The sequence below is a fragment of the Protopterus annectens genome, chromosome 2.part0 (genome assembly GCF_019279795.1).
Source record: "Protopterus annectens isolate FY-2018-M chromosome 2.part0, PAN1.0, whole genome shotgun sequence".
Taxonomy (NCBI): Eukaryota; Metazoa; Chordata; order Ceratodontiformes; family Protopteridae; genus Protopterus; species Protopterus annectens.
This window is the reverse complement of record NC_056728.1, coordinates 1,183,193,767-1,183,211,999: the sequence shown is the minus strand read 5'-3', so window position 1 is coordinate 1,183,211,999 and position 18,233 is coordinate 1,183,193,767.

Sequence of the window (18,233 nt, the reverse complement as noted above, 5' to 3'; positions counted from 1 at the left end):
TGATATAACTTTCAAATACTTAAGATGTGTTGCACAGAAAACTTTTATCAAATGACTTGTTAAGGCTGATTCTGTAAGTGGAATAAGAGAAGTTGACATATACTGAGTAGTTAATGTTCATATTTTGTCCCAAAAATCCAAGAATGTGATATTGCTATAAAATACTGAATGCCATTCTTTGAATGCTATGCTTCTTCAAATCAAAGGGCTTTCTATAATTGCTATCATATCACATGGAATTAAATCTTCCTTTGGACATTGTAAATGATTATTTCTTCATCTACAAACAACTTCATCGTTGACTTCCTCTACCTTATTGCAGAAAATGTGGTATGCATGTTGTAAGTGATTTTCCTGAAAGTTAACTCTTATTATTTGTCACCTAGTTGACAGAAAATTTTTTGTGGGATATTGTTCCTAGCTTACTTTTCTGAATACATACCTATTAAACAGCATAGAAAACTCTGATATAAGAAATGCAGTTTTGCTTCAAGTAATATACTAAATCTCTCAAAAGACATTACACTGGAATCCTGACTTTTAGTATATGCTTCTTACACCACTCACATAAGTGTAATCTTTTCATGTTCTAAAATCACTCAGTAGATATTATGAAATCACCCATGACTATACTGATCATGGTAAACAATGGTTGCATTTTGGAATAAATTAGAGTTCATGAGTACACTGCATTCAGTTAAGTATGCACAGTAACCAGCATGAACAGCAGGTTAACTGAATGATGTTGATAAATACCTCCAAGACATACTTGCAGGTTGACACACTGATGTTTATATAATAGTCTTTCTTCTTTCAAATGCTGAAGGTAGATTGGATGTCAGAGGCCTTTCTGCCTTAAGGCAATATTAGTCCTCCTATCATCCACTTGTGTAACATGTTTCTTAGAGTACCTAAGAATATAAGACAATGATGTATTTATTTATTTCCACATTGTCCCAGTCTATAGTTCTTACAACTTGTTAATAATTATTCTAACTTCGATAAAATAAATGTCAAAGGATTTCAACTAAGAATATTGTATCTTCATGAATCATGGAAAGTACATAGGGTTACTTACCATTACAGCTAATGGGCTAGCTATAGCACTTCTCATGACATGTGATACATAGTTCGTCTAGATAAATTAGTTGCAATATGGACCTCAGGAAGAATGGACCACATCTGCTCCATCTGTGTGTTACTTTTTTTATACCCCCTGACAGGTCAATGTATCAGAGAGTGTGAAATGTCTGCCAGCAAGGAAAAATATATTTGCAGAAATTAATAAATACATTTGTTCTGCACAGTCTCTTTGTTTACAGATAAAACATATTTTTCATTGCATATATTGCACAAACACACTGTCTGGAACACTTTCCCCAGAAGAAAACTTGATAAAAAAATGAAAACATTTGGTCTGTAAACTGAAATTATTGTTCAGTGTAAGTGAATTATCTGAACAGTCTGAAGAGATACAGTATGATACACTCTTGCATAATACTGGAGATGAAGAATACACAAAGGTACTTTAGCTGTTTACTTTTCTTAAACAGTAGAAAGATATCTTTGCAATACTTAAAATTTCAGTAATTATTCTGAGACCAGAAAGAATCTAGAATTTATCAGAATCTTGTTATTTACAAGATCAAACAAACTTACAGATTATATAAATATGTGAGTGTGAACTGAGGGTTGTATCCAAAGACCATGAATTTGGAATGTAACATCACAGACAGAACCCACAGTGTGAAAGTCGCAGACTCCAAGTCAGACTGCCGACCAGTCACGAGTGGAGTCCCACAGGGATAGGTCCTGGGTCCTCTCCTGTTTGGCATCTACTTCTCAGAAGTCAAGGCCAACATGGAGGGACTCTGGCTGACCAAGTTTGCAGATGACTGCAAGCTGGGAGCCATTATTAACTCCCCAAGTGATGTAGTTATCCTACAGGAAGGCCTCACTGAGACCAATGACTGAAGTCAAAACCATGGCCTTAAGCTTAATGCCAAAAAAGACGTTATCATCCCTTTGGGAAAAACTCAGTTCTCACCAATTGCCACATTGATTGGATCCCACTGAACACTAAAGGCGTTATAAGAGATCTGGGGACACAGGTTGACAGCAACCTCTCCTTCGACCATGACATTGCCACTGTGGTCAGAATGTCCTTCTATGTGGCACATCTCATTACCAATGGTTTTACATCCTGGAAGAAAGAAGTCATCATCTCCCTCTACTATTTTTTCATTAGGCCAGTCATTGAGTATAATGCCCCATTTGGCATGTACCTCACTAGATACATGCAACAACTGGAAAGGCCACAAAAGTACCTCACAAAGTAGATCCTAGACCTTAGAACACATGTCCTACATGGACAGACTCAAAAAGCTCCAGCTAGTCTCTGTCCTATATCATCTATTAAGAGGCAATCTCTGCTTGACTTACAAAGCATGTCTGACCCAGCTCTGTTATAAATGCTACATCTAAAGAAATCCAAGTCCCTCTGTACCACATGCTCTAGAGACCTTAACCTCATTACCACAATCAACAGAACATGCTGGAGGGACAGGTTCATAACCCAGAGACTGCCCATGCTCTGCAATAGACTTCCCATACATGTCAAGCAGAATACCTCACTGGCCCTCTTCAAGAGAAATCTTGATGAATGGATGGGAAATAGAAAGCTCACCCCGGGGATCACACCAATGGCTTTACTTAATAGAGGCACTGGGAAATAACATTGGGCAGCATGATGCCTGAGCACTTTTATGGGCTAGGTTTGTAAAGGCTCCAGGGCCATTAGCCTAGTACACACCTATGAAGCTATTTTTCAATAAGCTCTGGACTATTTTTTTTGGTGAAAGGCATGAAGAAGCAAAGAGCATGCCATTAAAGGGAACAAACATGACCTTTTCAAAAGCTGTTATATGAATTTAGGAAGTAAAACTACTAGTACATAGATGAATATATTTACAGAGAAACAGAATATGTCTAAAATAAAATGTGAGTCAAATTATAAGACATGAATGAGAAATAAAGTCAGGTTGTTTTGAAAAAGTGATACATATGAAAAGAAAAGCTATGCAAAAAACAATGGTGTATACTACACAACAAGAATTATTTAAAGTTTGCAGTATTATAATCATATAAGCAAGAGAACAAGTGGTGTCTAGAATTTAGAAATATGAGTCAAATAATAAGGCATGAGTGAGAAAAAGGCAGGATGTAAAGCAAAAGCAATGGTATTGAATATATGAGCCGTGGAAGAAATAAAGCTCTGTGCCATACTGCTAGAATAATTTTAATCAAAACATGTGGTATAAATGGCCATAAGCATGACAACAAGCATTGTCCAGTATGCAGTCAGTGTTGCACAATCTGTGATGGGAAACAACATTTCTCTAATATGTACTAATAGAAAAATAAGGATGCATAATAGAATTTGCAAGTTAATAAACAAAATTATGAAAACAAGCTATTTGTGAATTTTGTTGAAGTAAAATAAATTGATATACCTGCAATAAGAAAATATATCTGTTACATTAGCTACACTGAGGCAAAATGCCATTTTAAGTAACAGAAAGAAATACTGAGAATTAATGGGATAACTTATGATTATAACTAGACAAAGATGCAGAAAATATATTTAAACAGCTGGGAATAATGGCTTTGAAGAGACAGGTATTGAAAAAATATTTTGAGATTTACTTGCTTACTGCTTGCTGCTTCTTGCTTTGGGATGGATTTGCAGTGTTCTTAAGACACTCAATCTTGCTGGCTGGATTCTGCTAAAATTCAAAGTCTAGTTATATTTGCATTCACAGTCTGTTGCATACAGAAACTTGCAGAATATACACTGATGAGAGAATATACTTTGCAGCATCAACTTTAGAGAGCAGTAACAAATAACTTTTTATAATAAACCAAACGGAAACACATTGCAGCTTAAAAGTACTGTTCCAACTTTACTTCTCATATAATACAGATGATGTGAGAGATATAACATTTACCTTAGGACTTCTGTCCCTCCCATACCTCTAACATAGCTGGATTTATACAGCTCTTTATATACACTTTTTAGTCATGCATAAACATATTTTTGAGGAAACACATTGTTCTGTATTCTATTTTGGAGAATTGCTTATCCTGTAGAAACAATACTAAGCTTCCTTGTTTAACAATGTCTTGTAAGAGACCAGCTTTTCTGACAGTGTGAATATCCTGTAACAGTGTCCTGATGTCCATGTAGAAAAACATATTTTTGAGAAAACACATTGTCAGAGATCAGCTTTTCTGACAGTGTGAACATTCTGTATTTTATTTGGATCTTTGTATAAAAAACATCTGTTCTTGTGTCATATCCTGTTTTTCCATGCAGAAAAACATATTTTTGAGAAAACACATTGTCACAGTGTCATAAACATATCCTGTTGTTTTAGGAAACATATTGTGTCCATTTTTTATATGCAGAATAACATGTCATTGTTCTTTAAAAGCAGATTTTGCATTGTTTTCTTGCATACATCCTGTTTGAGTCTGTAAGGGAAAAATGTCCATTCTTTAAAAGCAGATTTTGTATTTTTGCTCTTGCATACATCCTGTTTGAGTCTGTAAGGGAAGAATGTCCATTCAGCAGATTCCTTTTCCAAGCCATGGTCATTTAGTATGACTGCTGATCACATATTACTAAACTTTGTTTCTGCATTTAAGCAAGCCTTTTCTTTCAGCATATTTACAACATAATTAATTTCAGATTTATATTCATAAAATCTAACAATTCCTTCTGTTTTTAAACATACTCAAAACATTTTATATAGAAAACACAAGAAACAAACCTTTAGTTTGATACAACAAATCAAAATGCAATTTTACATAGTTAATACAGTGATATTAAAGTATTACTACCAAAACTGAATGTATTTAACAACTTTTTCTTTTGCAGACCATTCTGTGAAAATATTTTTTATCAGTTATTAGCTGTGTCTGCTTTAACTTGATCAATTTAATCTTTTGCAATCATATAATTTCATTTATGACTTAGAACTGTTTCATTAACTCTTTGCAACTGTTGAATTAACTATAAGAGACAGTAACCATGTGTTACTGCAAGCATTTATACACTGCTGAAAACACACAATTTCAATGTCATTTTAACCATAACATTGTGGTCATGTCTTTGAACTGCCCATTAACATCTTGATTGACAGTGAAGTGAACATAAAGTACTGAACTGGGCTTAGATAATACTTATTTGAAAGCTATTATTTTATTGGGGTAAAACCAGTGATATTACAACTTGACAAATTCGTTTTGAACTTATTACAATGTATCCTGATCAGTATGCATTTACACAGACTGTTTGCTATTTATGCATTTCAATTTACTAGGTATACTGGACCCATTTTTTTAAAATATGTTTTTTCACACATATTTATTACTAGACATTCATTTAATTTGTACAGAATTCTTCTGCATTTGTACATACAAAGACTATCATTTGTACTGAATTCTTCTGCATTTGTACATACGACTATAAAGTACATTTAGTCTAATCTTACAAATTTAATAACATTAATATTAAGCAAAATCTTGGAACATTTTTGTCTCTTTAGAAATATCTAGTGGAACTGATACTGATATGTCCTGTTATTTTAAACTACATACTCAGCAATTAAAAATATTCATGCCTTTTTATACCAACATTGTTTTGCCAAAAACATATTAAAATAGTGACCAATCTTGTTCAGTTTTTTACATATCTTTACTCTCTTTTGTATAGCTGTAATCAATTTTAAGCCATCTCTTGTTTTTTTTTTAAACCATCTCTTGTATAGCTTTATAGTTTAACAGGTTGTAAATACAATTTAATTCTAAACAATACAATAATAACCATTATGATAGCTATTAACAACTTGTAAAATATCTTATCCTGTCAGGTTTAATCCAGTTTACCAGTATTTCTAATACACTAATACCTGTTTTTCCTCTCCATAAAAGAGTATTGTCAAGAAGGAATGAGATATTTTTTTCCTCTAGCTTTATTTTAGACCCTTATTATTTATTTTTATGTTGCTTTATTTCAGACCCTTGTTGTTTATTTTTCTGTAGCTTTATTTCAGACCCTTGTTGTTTATTTTTTCTGTAGCTTTATTTCAGACCCTTGTTGTTTATTTTTTCTGTAGCTTTATTTCAGACCCTTGCTGTTTATTTTTTCTGTAGCTTTATTTCAGACCCTTGTTGTTTATTTTTTCTGTAGCTTTATTTCAGACCCTTGTGCAGTACTGCTTATATAGTCAGTGTAAAACTGAGAAAGTGCCCCTCCCCCTTATACAGTCAGTGTAAAACTGAGAAAGTACCCCTCCCCCTGTAGTACTTCAGCACTGTTTACCTGCTTTATGCTGTGAGAATAGAATGCATGTCAGCCTAGCACTTTGGTTATACATTTATTTTATTAGGTTACTAAATAAAGCTTTCACTGTATATTACCTCTAGTAGGTATTTACACCCTCCTGCACAATTGATTTGAACTGTATATGTATATACTATAGCCCATTTGCTGGCTGTACTTGATACAACTGAGGGGTTTTTTTTTTGTCCTTTTAACATTTACTTGCAAACAGATTATCAGTGACATATATGCACAATTGTGACATTTTATTACAATTACCAAATAGTGTTGCTTGTAAACATTTTAACAATTATGTTTTAATAACAATGATGCTTTAGAAAAAACTCAAGCTACTTGTCTGGCAATCAGTCTTGTTGTTTATCTTATCTTTCCAGCATTTCCTGTAACTATTCATTCAGTCTAGGAAGGTCTGAGCTTACATTTCATACTATGTAAACTATAGTTAATTTTTTTGGCATTTTTCCTTTAATGTGATTGTGATTTGCATAACTATGCATTTATACTACATAAATATACATCATTTTACAATTACCTTACATGGATTTCAGTATTTTTTATTTATTTATCTATTTAACTATTTAACTGTCCTGCCATTAATTTTACAAAAACTGTTTGAATAATACCATCTGTGATTTTCTTTTTAAAATTCAGAACTTTAACTGTTTGGTGTTATTATATAATTGTAAACAAATTGTAAAAAACAAAATAGATATTAGTTTGACCAACACATTTATATTTATATTATTTATATTTGCTGTTGTCTGCCTGTTATTCTTGTGTATTGTAAAAGATGTACTCTAGATGAGAAGAACATACATGCATGTCTGTCTTGTATATGTATATCTTTATACAAGCATGTCATGTCTTTTGACTTTAAATTTTTACTCATCTATTTTTATTTAATTTTATACACTATAACAGTTTTGTTTACCTTTTGACTATGCTAATGAATGGCATTCATATGCTTTACTTTACTGTAGTACTGATAGATGTCTTGCTTTAACTGAATGAAAGTAAAACATTTATTTATTTATTTATTTTTATTTTACATTTGCTGACCGGGCTAGTCTGGCTGGATACATGTCCATTTTCAGCAGAGGCCCGAGGAGAAAAGCTCCACTATATACTAGTAACTTACAATACACAAAAAATATGAAAAACATATAAGCAAAAAAGGAACATTTTCATGTAGTAGAGTAACAATGCAGAGGCAGTTTAACAAGAACTAAACAGTAGTGAGGAATCATAATCCCATAACAATTGCAATAGTAGGACTGCTAAAAAATGAGGAGGAGAGAAAAACAATAACAGATAAAGAGTCTATAAATATTTACACTAATAACAAATTAGGATAAAACATGTAGTGCCGGGGCACTAGTTTTAGGATAGAGATTTGCACAGAAGTGATCAGCCTATAGGCTAAGTAAAAGGGGAGATGAAACAGGTTGCAGTGATATATCAAGTATAAGAGAATAGATAGTATAGGAAAAATTAATAAGCAGGTGGGATGCTAGGTACACTACACTAGAGTGATAGAAGTAGCGATAGTGACACGGACTGTAGAGAGGGATTGTTTACTGAGCTCAGTCAGGATTAGAGCAGGGACATAGCCAGTGGGATTGAAAATAGTTTCTTAGTTTTTTTTTGAAAAGGTGAGATGAGCCTAAAGAGGTCAGTTCTATGGGAAGTTTATTCCAGTATGAGCCGACAGCATTAGCAAATAAGGAGTCACCTGCTTTATTATGAGATTTGAGAGTAGCTACTAGAAGTTTGCTGGCTGAGCGAAGGGAAGTAAGATTTTTGTATGGGGCAATGAGGTTATTTAGTATGGGTGTATTAGAGGGGTAATGGAGAATTTTATAAATGATGACTAATTGATGTAGGAGAATTAGATTTTGAAGTTCAAGCCAGTTAAGGTTTTTGAGATTAAGACAATGGTGAGTATGGAATGGGGAACCTGTAGCAAACCTGGCAATACTATGGTAGGCAGTAGCAAGTTTCTGAAGGTTAGCTTTTGAAATGTTGATAAATGAGGGAGAGGCATACAATAGTGTAGATTTGTCCAGACATCAGATCCTACCATCCTACCATGTATGTTTAACCATTTTCAAAACATAAACATATTATAAAATATATTTCTTTTGCACAGATTAACTGTGTATTCAGGAAGTTCCCAGTCTTTGTCAGTTCAGCTAATTTATTTCCTTTATCCTGCAACTGCTGTTGAATTTCCAGTAATGTTGCATGGTCTTTCTGACATTCTTTAGTAAGCTGTTCTGTTGAATTTGAAACTCCTATGCACTTTTGAAAAGATGTATGTATAACTTGTCTAAGCTTCCTGAACTCATTGTGTCTGTCTTTTAGAAGTTTACTACATTCCTTTGTAACAAAATATACTAGGGGTTTTATCAGTAACTGATTTGACTCACATGTGGTGACAGGACATAACTGTTCAACATCAGAATGTAATGGAAACACTTTACCCTTAGTTAATTCTTCAGATCTGTCTTTACAGTCTATTTTTTTAGCAATATGATGCAATTTTATTTTATGGCATAATACACAAAATGCAGTTTTTGTTGAAGCACACAATAAACATTTGTCATTTTTCACATGGTTTTCTTTGAGATACCAGTCAAATATTGCAATATATTTGCATAATGCCTTACTATCAACCTGCCCTAATAAGGTTTTACATTTACTAATGTGCTGTGTATACCAACATAGCAATTTACTAAAGTTTGGTTTACTCCTGCATGAATTATAAATAATATCCATACTGTCTAATATACAAAACTGTCGAATAGCAACCATACTAAAAAATGTGACGTAGAAAAAAGTCTTACCAGTGAGCAAGAAAACAGGTGATCAGGCTGTTGTTGCAGATGGCTGGAAATTTTTCAAAGTCACTTGAGAAGCTGGGAAAGCACAACAGGCGGTGAACTATTGGGCTAGTGGATATCCCCCTTTTCTTGAAGAATTTATGGCACTGCGAATTTCTTGAACTAGTCTCACTCCGGATTGTAGACGTCTAAAAACTTTACTACTGCAAGCTGCATAAACTGGAATACTTCTGTTTAGGATTTACACATACGTACAAATGTTAGTTACTGCAATTTGACTGAAGTGACTCTCTGCAGGGCTTACCATCACTCCTCCTGTGTTTGAATGCAGATTGTAGGTTCAAATGCAGACTAGCTTGCCATTGAAAAAATTATATGGAGCTAGTCACTCAGCTGCCTCGCCATTGAAAAAATATTTTGAGATTTACTTGCTTACTGCTTGCTGCTTCTTGCTGTGGGATGGATTTGCAGTGTTCTTAAGACACTCAGTCTTGCTGGCTGGATTCTGCTAAAATTCAAAGTCTAGTTATATTTGCATTCACAGTCTGTTGCATACAGAAACTTGCAGAATATACACTGATGAGAGAATATACTTTGCAGCATCAACTTTAGAGAGCAGTAACAAATAACTTTTTATAATAAACCAAACGGAAACACGTTGCAGCTTAAAAGTACTGTTCCAACTTTACTTCTCATATAGTACAGATGATGTGAGAGATATAACATTTACCTTAGGACTTCTGTCCCTACCATACCTCTAACATAGCTGGATTTATACAGCTCTTTATATACACTTTTTAGTCATGCATAAACATATTTTTGAGGAAACACATTGTTCTGTGTTCTATTTTGGAGAATTGCTTATCCTGTAGAAACAATACTAAGCTTCCTTGTTTAACAATGTCTTGTAAGAGACCAGCTTTTCTGACAGTGTGAATATCCTGTAACAGTGTCCTGATGTCCATGTAGAAAACCATATTTTTGAGAAAACACATTGTCAGAGATCAGCTTTTCTGACAGTGTGAACATCCTGTATTTTATTTGGATCTTTGTATAAAAAACATCTGTTCTTGTGTCATATCCTGTTTTTCCATGCAGAAAAACATATTTTTGAGAAAACACATTGTCACAGTGTCATAAACATATCCTGTTGTTTTAGGAAACATATTGTGTCCATTTTTTATATGCAGAATAACATGTCATTGTTCTTTAAAAGCAGATTTTGCATTTTTGTTCTTGCATACATCCTGTTTGAGTCTGTAAGGGAAAAATGTCCATTCTTTAAAAGCAGATTTTGTATTTTTGCTTTTGCATACATCCTGTTTGAGTCTGTAAGGGAAGAATGTCCATTCAGCAGATTCCTTTTCCAAGCCATGGTCATTTAGTATGACTGCTGATCACATATTACTAAACTTTGTTTCTGCATTTAAGCAAGCCTTTTCTTTCAGCATATTTACAACATAATTAATTTCAGATTTATATTCATAAAATCTAACAGGTATGACTATATAGTTAATATTTTGTGGGTATTGGATGACAACAATAGGTTAAAACATTGATGCAGTTAGAAGAATCTGAAGTATAGACCCGTTTTTCATAGAGTAACATTTAAAGTGCTTAATTTTTGCTATTTCTTTGGTTTGTGTGACATGAACATTTCTTTACAATGGTAAAACAAATTTGCAGTGTAATAACAAATCCCTGGATTTAATAAACTTCATGTAGGAATAGCGTTATTCCTACACAGAGGTAATGGTGTCTGTGTCTACATCTCCCTCTCAGCAGTGTGCTTTGCATATTAATGAAGGCGTGCTACTGAGGGAAACCATGTACACAGATACTGAATGAGTGCTAAGGGGTGTGTTACAGTGCCTGCAAATGTGTAACACCCCCCCCCTGCACTCTCAAAGTGTCATAGTGCACTAAAACAGTAAATAAAGTGTCCTTGGACACTTATTTAAAAATGTGAAGTGTAATGTCATGTAGGGGGTGTGTTACAGTATCCGTAATACACCTCTTGCATTGTAAAATTGCCATATGGCACTAAAACAATAAAGAAAGTGTCCCAGCACACTTATTTAATAATTTGAAGTGTAATGTTTAATTTTAATTAATGGTTAATTCTTTTTTTTTCTTTTTCTTTAAATTTTAAATATAGCTGAGTTGGTTTGCATGGCCTGGTACTTTGTTCAGCAGTGCTTAAACACATTGTGAAGCTATAGAGAAATGTATAGCTGAAATCTTCATAGCCAAGTTAGCTGAGTGGTTAGAGTCACAGCTTCATGTGCAGTACATGCATGGTTTGAATACCCAGGCAAATAATTCAGCTTTTACATGGAAAAGCCTTTTTATAATACATTTTATTTTATTTATTTATATAGTTATTGATATTTGCTAACCAGGGTAGTATAGCTGGTACAGAATACCTGTGCTAGTGGTGATATGAGGTGAAAAACACTATTTAAACACAAGTGTCTGACACAGTACAGTCACACCCCAAGGTAACAAAATGAAAGCACATGGGGAGGTCATGTAAAGTAAAATACATACACCTAATAATAATGTATCGATAATGAGTAATTAATATCCAATGTTTATTTTTTAAATGAAAAATTTTGTTTGCCCTTAGCAAAGTTTTGCTAAGCACTGCTAAGCTAAGCTAAGCAATGCTTAAACAGGACCTGTCTGAGCAATATTTGACAATGCTTAGCTCTGCTTAGCCAGTTTGAGCATTGATAAGCAGTCCCATTTTAAGCAGTCTTCAGCTAAGCAGATTTGCACACCACTAAGCACTGCTAAGCATTTGCTACTTTAAGCACTGCTCAACTAAGCATAGAGGGCTTGCGCACTGGTGAGCTTTGCTCAGCATTTTTAAAAACAGTCCAGTGGTGGAAAAAGGTTGAAAATGGCCTTATTTAAAGAGCACAGGCAAGCATACAGGCAGAACCTGTTAGAGTTTGATCTGTCCAGAGACTATGGCAGGTGCTGGAGAGGGAGTGTCCTTTTGGGTGCAGCACTGGGGCATGTTGGAGTCCAGGGTCATGGCTGGGTTCCTTGTTAAGAACCATGATGGCAGACTGCTGCAGGACCAGTACCAGGGCTCAGAATACAAGTCTGAGGCCTGGGACCAGCTAGCATGTGAGCTCACCAATGCCACTGGCATCCCCTGTACTGGTGAGTAGGTCCATCATCATTATGATGACCTGAAATGGAGGAAGGGGATGCTCTTCACCAAATGGATCCAAGATACTCAGGCCTGGAATGGCGCAGAAGTTTGTAAGTATATCAACTGGTGGTTTATCAAATTGTAGTATGGATATCTGATAGACAGGTATGCATAATGGTGTGTTTTTCCCCCACAGTTGCAGAGGAGTGGGCTCATAACATTGAGGCCCATGCTGGACATCTGCTGAAGTTGCACCGACAGTGTGGTGAGTACAGATCTAACTTGCAATATATAGTAAAATGAGTCAGAAAGTGTAATTGTCTACTGCCATTAGGTATAGTATGTTCTGAGTCTATTGAATAAATGTGTTGTTATACCAACATTGATATAAGTGACTAATGCCAGGTGCTGTGTAATACAGATGAAGGCAGCAAACAAGCTGTTATTGATGAAAGAAAGCCAATACTGTAGTAATAATGTGTAGGAATAAATCTGATAATAAAGTACACTGTAATTGCTAATGTGAAGGTACATAATCTATAGGATATGCAGTACCACTGAATTTAGAATTTTGAATGTAATAAACCACTGTGTCATGTCACCCTCAGTAAAACTTATTCCCACAAAATGTTGTGTTTAATATAGTCTGTTGTTGAAGAAACACAATTGTACAGGTGCTACACAGCAAATATGGCTATGAGAGCATGAACTGAGTGAGGTTTGTCTGATAACCAGCTGTTATGCTAAACTGTAGATCTGGAGCTGTAAAACAAGATACAATGAAATTTGATATATGTTCTACACTAAGATCTGAACCTTAAATAGTAATGTGTAATGTATTATAGTGTGTTCCCTGCAGCATTGCCTTGTGTTAACCTTTGCATGTCAGCTATATGTAGTCCTGAATGTAAGTATGGTTATAAAGGGAAGTATGAGATTGTAATAGGTGGAGACTGCAAATATATGATGTGCAAATGTATATGGGTCGGGTATGCAACCCAGCACCCTGCTATGGTCTATACAGATCACACATATTCACATCAACTAGGGGTTAAATGTGTACACCTGCATTCAGAATATTAATACACAGTTCACTAAGTAACTATCATGCATGAATCTCATGCATGTATGTCCAACTGTCTATACAGTCTTTTGTGACACTCCACTTATATTACAAGGTCAGACTTTGTATCCAAGTGAGCTTTAGGCACAAATCAGTCAAATAACAGACAGCAGTGCCCCAGGAGCTTAGTGTGATAAAAAATGGATATTTTGTTCATTTTTGTACACACAGACCATGGTTTGAATCCAGGGAATGGTAATAAGATGCGTTTATAGTTACCCACAATTAATCCTGACTATTTGTGTAAATGGTCTGGTAGTGTTAACAGATATTTTCTCCACAGGACTTACAAGTAAAGAAATGTTTGTATTAGCTGTATGAAGGATATACTAATAAACTGTGCACAAATGTTCCATTGTCCAACCCCATACCTACAAATGACAGCAGGATATGTATATACACCACACAATCTTCCCGATATAAGTATCTCAAGTGTCATGCTTTCATGGCTAGTGATCACTGTTGCCAGTAACCTTGGACACAGATCTAAATCCAGATGAAGTATGCCAGTAGCTCACTCACACAACATTAGTGCAGGGTATACCTTGTTAGTCATATATGTAACCCTGGCATGTATGAGTCCCCTCTAGTCATGTACCTAGAGTTCTCACAGCTTTCCCCATACCATTCCAGGTCAACAGCTTAACAGGTATGTATGTGCTATAGTAGCTATAGGCCTCAGGTAGATGTAAAGTGAGGGCAGACATGTAGAGTATTGAGTAGTACTGTTGTGAAAAATACAGCCTATACAGTTGGTAATGGACTGTTTTGCTCTCTACCCACCACTTATCTGAATCACTAATTATTATTCATATACTACGGGTATGTTGTTCTTAAAACCTAATGTTGGGAATTGTGTTGTGTTATTGTTCATATATTTCAATGGTTGCAACTAACATACCTTGTTCAAATGCTACTGTTGGTGGCCTGTTGCCATAACTGTTGCTGGCATGCTGTTACAATACTGACTGTTATTCTGTTTACGCATGTGTTCCATTTGCTGTGCAATTTTTTTCAGTTCTGTTCTGGGTTAATTGGAACACCCATGCATGCTGTTATAACTAATGCTAAAATGTATTGTTCATGACTAACCAATATACTTTTCAAACCTCAACACCATAGCATGTTTGGGTAGGCAGATCACAGTGGGTCTGCCTGTCCCACCTTATCTGGTCATAGCACTAGGTCCCAGCATGTCTGGGACCCAACATCAAGCTGCCTTCTCTGCTGGTCCTGCACCAACCTCGGGAACCGCCTCAGGGGACGGAGCCTGTTCCCACCCTGGGCACGTGTGTGGAGAAGACCCTGTCATCCAACACCAGTTCTGAGGTATTGTGCACAGGGACATTTAGCAGGATTTGGCTGACTGCCTGCATCAGATCGAGGGTAGTCTGGTGGACCTCAAGGGGAAGGCTGGCCCCATCATTCAGCCCCCAGCACAGCCACCTTAGGGGCTGTGAAGTGGCAGTGGTGACTGCCCATGGATGGGGACCTCAGTCTCGCTGTTTCCATCTGGAGGCGCATAGTCCTCTGATTTCCAACCACCCTCCCCATCCAAGATGTTTGACCCACTCATGTGTCATGCATTGCTCCTGCCTGCTGTCTTGTCTGTCTGCAAAAACAACCTCTCCTACCCAACTTACCTCCCCAAACATACCTAGAACCCTTCCCCAACATCTCACTCTCACCTTAAAAAAAAGGAGCATCTGTCCCCCTCAAAAAAATCTCATCCCATACATAGCCCTCCATTTCACCCCCACATACATTGATGTTAATCAATTTCCCCATACATTACTCAGCAATTTATGCCACCTACACCCCTCCCTGTGGGGTGTAATGCTCTAAATTCCAGAGAACTATGGTCCTTTCTTACACCCGTCCTGCACATCCCTAGCTGCCTTTCATAATGTTTTTCCACCTGCTTGCCCCATTTCATCACTTTCCTATCACCCCTTTTTTCTTTTCTTTTTTGGAAATAATGCAGGTTTTAGTGTGGATATGTGACACTAAGTGAAGCTAAGCTGACCTAAGTGCCGCTTGGCATCATGGCGCTGTGTGCAGAACTGTGCAAACCCTCGTAAATCTGATTTACTCACTCTATCTGATTCAGCCACTGTTCTGTCCAACAGCAAAACAACCAGCCCTGGCAAGTCTCAAACTCTGGACACTGTGTACTAGAGTCAGAGCAACGCATCACCAGGCCAAAGTGGCACTAGGGAATTAGTACTGCTTTTGTAAATATATCATGCAGTACAGTCATGTAACATTATGGGAAAAAAGACATCACTGCCAAGTCTCAAACCCAGGACCCTGTGCACTAGAGTCATAGCAATGCACCACTGGTTGTAACGAGTTCTGTAAAATTAGAAATGCTTTTGGAAATATATCATGCAGTACAGTCATGTAACAGAGAAAAAGACACTGCTGCCAAGTATTACACCCAGGACCTTGAAAACTGCAACATAATACATTACATCAGCAGGCCAGCAGAGGTAGGCAGAGCAAATAGTGTTTTTACAAACATATTGCCAGGGACACACTACTTCTATATATATTGGGACAAATCACAGTGTACTTGGGCTAGGGTAACCACCTGTCCCACTTTGTGAGGGACAGACCTTCTTTGGGCACTTGTGTCCTGCAAAGAAATAGAAACAATGGCAAATGTCCTGAGATGTTAGGACAAACATATTTCCTATGTTTTATGTAATAGTTGCACAAAACAGTTATTCTGTATCTGAAACACCTAAATGTTATAAGAAACAGAATAAGCAACTAAAATGCTACAAGAAAAAGCTTTTATTTAGGCAATAAAATGAAGTTCTGTCCTTTGTACTGACCGTGGGTATGTTTAGCCCTACAAAACCTGATGGTTTTACCAAAAACTCTTCTACTTTGGCCATTTGAAAAGGTGGCAACCCTAACTTGGGCCTCTGACACAGACAACAAACCAGTACACAGACAAATAAGTGCTGCGGAATGTACGGGAGGCCTACAATATCAGCTAGAGCTGACAAATGCACAGACTGCTACTGAATGAGCACAGTTGTGCCTCCTACTTATGGCAGGGTAGCCATAAAACCTATTCTGTGTGCTGACATACTGGCAATGCAGTGCAGATTGGGTTACAAACCATGATAGACAGCTCAGTGTCACACATCATACCCATCTGAACACAGATGTCCATGTCAGTCATATGTAACACACTGTATGCATGCACATATGTCTTACAAATGCATCTGACATACTATAATACCTTATTCGTAATATAGCATATAATATCCTAAAAGACAGCCACCAAAGAGCACTTTAAAAGTCACTGGTTCTGCCACTGCACTCTTCCTCTTTAAACATCCCCTACTTCTCATACCTTAATCTACTTTCTACCCTTAACTCACTCTTCTCACTAGCTCTCTCGAATCTTCCTTGACTCTTTCTACTGTCGTCTAAAATCTATTAAGCAAATCGCCTCAGACAAATATTCTATTGTAATTGTATTGCCTTCATGCAATTACATTATGATAAAACTGGGTTTCTGTTTTTGTTACCACTCACCCCCAAAACTATATTCATCTTAATGGCATATTTCTTTTTATAGATCTTGATATAGTTTTTCTATACTCCTGATTATTGACACTGTATAACATTGTATTGCTACTTAATGCTTTGTAATACTCCTGTAACATTGCTGTTTAATGCTAATTTATAATGAAAATTGTTTTAATATGTTGGAGCTTTTCTCCCTGGGCCTCTGCTGAAAAAGGGCTCTTAAGCTCAGTCAACAAATGTAAAATAAAAATAAAAATAAAATAAATAATAAATATATATTATCATAATATAAGATGATATATTATCATGATATATATAAGATATTATTATTATTATGAATATATAATATATGTTATTAATATATTCTATATCAATTATCTGTTACATTCCTAGCATGTGTCACATCAGGACACCTACAGTTCTGGCCCACAGCCCAGTCTGTGGTACAACAACTACATGCATGTCAATAAAACATAGGAATAACTGAGCCATGCAATGTCTGGCACAACTGGTTGCTTCCACCACACTCATTGCCACCCACAGTAGTATGTTAAAGGCCTGCACAGTGGGACACATTTCACAATAAGGAATATGTGTTATGAATGTTCCCTAACACTCTCTGGATGACACTATCGTGTAACATATGTACCAGAGGAACATGTTTCACCTGGACTGTTATGGGTACCCTCAGACAGGCCATGTTGTGATACAACAGCTGACACTGCTCCCTCACTGACAGTAACAGCTTGCTGTCCCCTATGTCTTCACAATCCCTAGTCTGACTCCTGGCCAGAATGCAGCAGCTGTGGCCTGCTACACATGCAGCAGTATGCCCAGCTACCTGCTAGAGACCTATCATATCTCCCACAAACCTAGAACAGATTATCCACATGACACACATACATCAAAGGTTGGGGGGTGTTCATGTGAAAGGGACATGTGGCACAGTCTCCCCCTACAAACATACACAGCAGATAGACCAGCATCAACTGTAGCAGCATGCAGATTCAGATAAAAAGGATCTATGATGCTCACATCTGCCTGTCTGCTTACTGACCCCAACACACATTGTTCAACAGTACACTGCTACAGAATCTGAAAGTCTTTTAACAATGGCCAGACATAGCATGCAAACCTGTCGACATA